Source organism: Artibeus jamaicensis, unplaced genomic scaffold, assembly GCF_021234435.1.
Source record: "Artibeus jamaicensis isolate MK-2021 breed Jamaican fruit bat unplaced genomic scaffold, CSHL_Jam_final scaffold_1031, whole genome shotgun sequence".
NCBI classification, from domain to species: Eukaryota; Metazoa; Chordata; class Mammalia; order Chiroptera; family Phyllostomidae; genus Artibeus; species Artibeus jamaicensis.
In genome coordinates, this window is record NW_026522026.1 from 5,716,153 (window position 1) to 5,723,428 (window position 7,276).

Sequence of the window (7,276 nt, forward strand, 5' to 3'; positions counted from 1 at the left end):
TTCCCGTACTTCATAGAAGCTCTCGGTCGCCCCCAAGCTGCAGGGAAATGTCATTTTTTTCATGCTGGGTAGGAGGTGGACTCATTCTTGGCAGGTATTCATTAGTTCTTGTAGGCATTTGACGTGTTTCTTGATCATCTGCTGTGTGCACGTTACTGTGCACTACGATGCCAGATTAAATACTCTACAAGCCCTGTGTTCAAATATTAATAGACCTTTTCCTCTTTAGAGGCTCCTAATCCAGTGTGGAACTAGGACCTGCAACGTCCTCCAGTCTCGGAGCGCAGGCGCAATGTGGCGCCCGCCCTGCGTACCTACCTCATTGTGGCGCCAGGGCCAGTTGGCTGGGGACTGCTGTGGGCTGGCGGCTGGCAGGGAGGCTTGGCTCTAGAGATCCACAAAACAACCTGCATTCTTTCTGTTTGGGTTCTCTTTAGTATTCGCCTAGTTCTTCTTGTGTTCACGCCAGCTACTTTCTTGCCTAACTTTATACCACTTTCCCCCCACCTCTTGACTATTTATGTTTGTGTTCTCTTCCCTGTTCGTAATTTATTTTTTACCACTTTGCTTTAATGTTTAGTGGATATTGAATATTCTGGTTCCTCCTTCCCTTATGTCATAAACTCTTTTGTCTTATATATACATGCTCATTGTTTAAATAGGTAGGACCATGGTGATAGTTATGTGAACAGTAGATTAGGGTCATGACTAACTCTATAAATGTGTGGATTTGGAAAAGGAATAGTAGCAGCAGTAGCTAAACCTTTATAACATTATTCTCAATGCTTTACATGTATTTGTTCATTATTCCTTAGTAGTACCTACCTTATGAGGTGGTTTCATCACTTCAAAGAGAAAAAAATTCTCTATGGTACAGAGGTTAAGTCACTTTCTCAACTGAAAACAAATAATTTCCTAAGCATCTTTGTGTACAATTAAACTGCCCTTACAATGACTTTCTATAACATTACTATAGAACAAAAGTTTCACCTAATGCTTAATGTAGTTAAGGGTTAGGTGTCAAAACTGAATCGCTAAAATAAACCAAAACTGCACAAGATGACATACATATCTACCTTGTTTAGCATTTCTACCTTGCTTAGCAGGAAACTAAGTGTCTTAGGAGAACAAGAGTCACTTCCTGTATCACAAAGTCCTATCTGCTTACCTGGCTCTTGTACACTGACTCAAGTGTCAAGTGTGGGTAACACAGAGCTCCTACTACTATGTGAATGGAAACTTTTGGCAAGATGACTGGTTAAGTGTCATGAGCTTAGTCATTACATGTTTGCATCAGACTAAGTGACCAAATAGACATTAAAAGGTAGAGTAAATGTCATAACTTGGAAGATATCTCCTTCTTGTTTCCTTTTTGTGTGTGGCTTAACTCCATCTAATTGATCTTTGGGCTATTTCAATAAAAAAAAACAGTTAGGGCCTGTTTCTTGTCATACATGATTAATGCATGCATGCACTTAATTTTTCTATTTAATAGTAAAATCTGAATCCATATTTAACAATATCTATCTGATTCAGTGAAGCAATCGGTACAGGTCTACTGATAAACGAGGTCTGATGTGGAAATCTTACTGTGATGTATTACAATAGCCAGTTTCTTCTGCTGACTTAACCAAGAAAGCATTCCAGCTGGCCTAGTGCCAGATAACTAAATCTCAACTACTCAGTTGTAGGTAGTTATCAACTTTTATAGGTGATGCATAGAAACTAACTTCCCAGAGTCTCCATTATAAGAGGTACTAGGATTTTGAACCCCAGGTCTCCTTCCAAAGCCAGTTACTAGTTCTGCACGCAGATGTGATGGGGTGGTTATGGAAGTGACTCCCTCATCCCCTGACTCATCTTACTGATTATTGCTTTTATTCTACTTCCTTATAAAAAGCTGGGTAACACCTTGCACTTTGTTTTTCCAATTAACTAACCCAGTTGTTTCACTCAGTGACCTGGTCTTCCTTCCTGGCTTGCTTTTTTCCACTCTTCCCACTTCTGTCCTGTTAAGATTGTTCTGTGTCTTTATATGGACTTTCAGCCCGTTGACCCTTTTACTGTATATCAGTATCCAGTGGTTGTCTTTATTTTCTTGTTAGTTTGTCTTTTTTCTCAAGTAAGAATCTTGTAGCTCTATTTGTTATGCCTTTCTTTTCTAATGCTCTTAGGATTTTACTTATAATTTGGGGGGATTCACAAACCCCTGATTCCCCTATGATTGCAAATGCCTGCTCCAGACACTGTGCTCTTGAGGTAGAGAGATTACCCAGGCAAAGAACCCATATTCCCTCCCAGCTTGCTGAGGAAATCCATTTTCCATGTGGTCTCATATCGTGTAGATCCTGAAATCTGGCTACCTGAATGCCAACAAGAAACTAAAGAACAAAATGAGCTGTGTTTTTACTTGGTTCCTAATTCACTTCAATGCCAATCCCAACCTTGGGGTACATGCTCCCTGGGACACTGTGGTCTGGAGGTAAAGAACATTATCAGCAGCAACTGGGGTGAGCCCTGGTGGAGCTCTTAGACTCTGCCAGCAGGTTAAGACATGGGGGTAAGCTCCAGAGTCCTGAAAGTTTCCTGCCTTGAAGAGCAATGAGGAGTAGAACATCCTATTGAAAGTAGGCAGGGTCCTAGGAGAAGGATATTACAGTGAAAGACGGGAAAGAAGGACCTGACAACCTTCCTGAAAATCTTTTCAGTAGTGTGTGTGTGTGTGTGTGTGTGTGTGTGTGTGTGTATGTGTGTGTGTGTAGGATGATGAACTCAGCTGTCTGGGTTCAAATGCTGACTGTTACTCATTAGCTGTGTGACCTTTGACAAGCCACTGAATCTCTTCAAGACTCCATTTCCTAGTGGATTAACAGTATCTTCCTCATGTGATGTTATGAGGATTCAATGGCAGGTGCTTATTAACTTGGGATACATTTACAGCTCAATAAATCGTTCTGTTTATAATCATTATTATTTTATTATTGCTTGGATCGTCCTCTCTCCCATGATTCGACATGAGGACAGAAACACCAGTCCCAGCTAGAGAGGATATGAGGGCGAGGAGGCACTTGATGATCTGGTAAACAAACCAGAAAAGCTCTCTGTGCGTTCTGCTCCTGACCCCTTCCTCTGCCTCACAGCTGCCAGTTAACATCTGAGTTCTACTTTCCTTCCTGTCTCTCCAAGGTAAAGATTCATATGGTTACACGTGTAGGGAAACCTAGCAGAGAGGGTCAAAGGACTTTGCCAGTCCTGGTCTGCTAAATCTTGCCAGATGAGTCTAAAGAGTTGACATTTTAAATGTCTTAAGATTCTGCCCATCTCATACAGCCTTTACATTGTTTTCTTGCTAACCCCTGTTCATTCCATAGGTCAATTAAGTTGTCCCAGAGAACTCCTGTGGCCATTCCCTGTCACCATATCTTTCCTGGTTCTTCTAGTCACTGTGTTATTTGAAATGGAATAAAGGATGGGAAGGTAAAATCCCTTTTTTTCTCACTCCAATGGGAAACCACCTTGGCTGTACTGTTTAAAGCTCTTTGTAATTTTAATCCTGTAATATAGTTTAACCTGTTGTCTATGCCTTGGAAACCAACAACAACAATAACAACAAAACCCCCAAACAAACAAAAAAGCCCACATCAATTGGGCAAAGAAGAGCATAAGCCATCTGCTCAGCCTTGTGCCCACCATGGAGAGAGTTGTTCTCAGGATTAAAGTTCCCACATGGAGGCCACAGTACAGAAGCATAAGAAAAGCCCCAAGGACTGGACTGAGGGCCTAGACTTATCCAGAGACAATAGTGGGGTGGGATCCAGTGAAGTGAAGTGGGTGATGTGTTCCACAGAATAAGTAAGCAGGGGAGTGCGAGTAGTTTTTATTCCACACTAAAGAGAGAAGTGGGTCTCTGAGGACCACCTGGAACAAGGTAGAGGCTCTTGAGAAAGATAGACAAGGCTTCCTAAGCATGTTGTGCCTTTTTGCTGACCTGTTCTATACCTGAAGTCCATGGTAGGTCCTGGGTCTAGAGAACCTCCACCTGGGAGTGTGTGGGATTCCCAGAGACTGAATTCCACTTGGACAGGGAAGGCCAGTGCCCAATGGGTTGGAGCCAAGATTCTCTCATTTAATAGTACACATTCAGGTGGCCATCAGTGATCTTGATGAACTTCAGTGATCCTGCCTGTGACTATGACACTGGGTCAGAGATAGTGGCACCATGGGGGCTCATTTTAAAATGTCACCAGGAAGCTATTCTCCAGGCCCAACCTCAGGTTAACTGAAGAGCCCACTTAGCTTCTTCCTCTTGACCTTTGACAGCCGAGAGCTCTGCCCAGGGCCTGAAGTGTCTGTGGGAGGGATGGTGCTGAGGAAACCGGCTCTTCTGGCTGGTTCAGAAGTTGGCTATGGGTTCCTTGTGGGGAGGGACTACTTGAGATCTGAGGATTTCCAGCATCTTGATGCTTCTGCTTCACTTGGGTCTCTAGTCTGGTGACTGCCGCATACAGAATCTGTAGATTCATGACAAAGGGCCTTCTGTCCCAAACACTGCATGCCTCTGGTATTTTTTTGTGGGATTCGGAATGACTTAATTTCTCTGAGTGAATCTATCATGTCTCCTCAGCCTGAAGTGGCCTTTCCTCAGAAGCTTCTGTCTGGTTTCTTTTCCTGATTGCAGATCCCTGAGGTTACCGAGGTGATAAAAAGAAAAAAAAAGAAGCAGAAGTAAAACTTGGCCTATTTCTTTTCCTGCCATTCTTCAGCAAGGGCGGAACCCAGAGGTTCACATTCCCTTCCTCATGGAACTCCCTTGTCCTCTAAATTCTTGGCTTTGTTATGCCTTTCTAATAAACCTGAACCCTGCATGAATCAAGTATCTTCTGTGTTTTAATATTGGAAAGGTAGAGCTTGGATAAATTAAGAAAGACCTAATAAAGAATTGGGTAATATTAATTAGGTAACTATTAAAGAATTAATAAGGTGGATTCATGCCTTAAACTCATTATTGACTTTGGATTCTTCCAACTGCCAAACATTAGCAGAAAGGAGGGAGGGAAGAAGCCAGAAAAACAGTGTTTGGGGCAGTCTTAAGCTTAGATTTCTATAAAACAAAAACGAAAAAAACAGGTAACTTTTTTCATAACAAACACTTCCCCTTGCCTTCAAAGATTATAAGTAAGTTGGTAGAGCATGCATTAATAACCACAAATTGGTGTAGCATGAGTTGAAATTTGGGTTTTGACCTTATACTCACCAATTCTGCCACATGACACTCACCAATATGGAGTGGCTCATTGGATTGAATGCCGGCCTGCCAACCAAAAGGCTACAGGTTCGATTCCCAGACAGAGCCTGGGTTGCAGCCCAGGTTCCTCAGTTGGGGGCATGCGAGAGGCAGCCAATTGATGTAGCTCTCGCACATTGATGTTTCTCTCCTCTTTCTCCCTCCCTTCCCCTCTCTCTAAAAAGTAAATAAATAAAATTTTTTAAAAAGTCACCTCAGTAATTTAAGTAGCTGCCATATTCTAAGATGGGTTCCTCCCATTGACTTCCTTCTTTCTGAATCAGCCTCTGGTGTGTGTCAGAGGCTAAGTGCTGGGACTGCGTCTCTATCAGCCGGGACACAGAGCCCTTGGGGTGCTGACACTCAAGTAACGGGGAGCCCCACAAGGCAGTTGGAGACGTCAGGCCTTGAAGCAGACCAAGCTTCCCCACTGTGTCCTCAGGAGGACGGCTCGGGTGACTGTTTGTAACCAGTTCTGTAACCTCCGGAAGACTGTCTGAAACTGAGAGCAAGGATCCTCTAGTGGACTTCACCAAAAATGCTTCTCTTGACTCAGAGACGGAGAGTAGATGACAGCCAGTGGTGGTGGTCGGGAGGGGAGGGGCGGAGGGACTGAGCAAAAAGGAAAGAGGACTCGTGGACATGGACAGCAGTGTGCTGATTGCTGGGGGTTGGGGGGATAAGGGGGATAAATGATAATGGAAAAAATACAATAAAGATTAAATTTAAAAAGGAAACAAACTATGCTATATGTAATTAGAAAATGTGTCAACATATAATGGGTTTTATTCTGAAATGAATTTTAAAATATTTTAAAATAAAATAAAAATGTTTTCCTTTATCTACCTCAGTGTGGTAAAGCAAATCCCTGTAAAAGTGGCAATATCTATACGTTCAGGCCCAACATTTCAGGCAAATGGTCATGGTTTTTCAACTTAAAGCTTTCCTCTTTTTCTACAGTTGCTAAGCGCCCCCTGCTGGAAGCTGTGTTTAAAGCTCTAATTGGTGCTTGTGCCCTAAAATGCTCAACCAGGAGACCCTGCTTCGAAATCGTGAGGCCACGGCATCGGGCCCGCACGAGGTCATGTCCCCGCGGCCTTTACTCTGACATGCATTTACCACAGCTCCACTGTTGGGGCTGCTTCTTGTCTGGGCTTTTACCCAGGCTGATGCTTCTGAAGTTGGTGTTGATCAACACTCTCTCTCTACTCCTCCCACCAAAGGCTACTTGCTTTGTTTTCATTTGCTCAGGATATTTGAAAATGAATAGAACAGGAAATTTTGAGTTGGTGGGTCCCTGAACTGGCTTCTGATTGGTCTAGAAAACACACCGTTGACCCCCAAGCATACTTCCCCATTTTTTGGTGCAAGTTATAGGGTTTGAGGGTAACGAAGTGACAAAAGTGAAACAGTTAACTCTCCAGACAGTAACCATGTTTGTCAAATGCATTTACGAGGCTGGGGCAGCCCAGACTGGTGCACCTCAGACTGTCTGGTGCAGGGCCAGCTCGTTTCTGAGCTGTCGTGGGCTGACCAACATCTTATAAAATGCAGGTGAATGAATTATCAAAAAAACAAGAGACAAATTCTATTAGACTTAATAGACATAAAACATAGACAATATGTTTTGATCAACATACTCAGAAGAAAAGGGAAGAACTATCGTATATTCATTAAAATAATAATGAATACTAAAAGTATTATCATTGCAGAATGATAGGTTAGTGTCATCAAGAATTATGGTAATTGCACTAAATGTTCTTATGCAGAATGAAAACTGTGCATTAGTACTTTAAGCACTCAGTTCTTAATGTGACAAATTTGCTTCTTAATTTATCGAATCTGGATCGGACTGGCAGCAATGTTATTCACAGGGGACAATATAACTGAAGTACCCTGTTTCATTTCAGTATGGAGACTGGTTTCATAGAGGCACGTTGGTCAGAATAGAAGAAGACTTTAAAGCCATCACAGCAGGCTCTGGAGATACTT

General features: G+C 42.6%; 1 long non-coding RNA gene across 1 annotated transcript; it reads left to right on the forward strand.

Annotated features, from left to right (window-relative positions):
- The first annotated feature begins 43 nt into the window (after positions 1-43).
- LOC128625891 (uncharacterized) lies at positions 44-4,856 on the forward strand. The gene is made up of 3 exons (XR_008389758.1): positions 44-94; positions 3,372-3,477; positions 4,679-4,856. It is a non-coding gene; the product is annotated as an uncharacterized LOC128625891 (long non-coding RNA).
- The last annotated feature ends 2,420 nt before the right edge of the window (positions 4,857-7,276 follow it).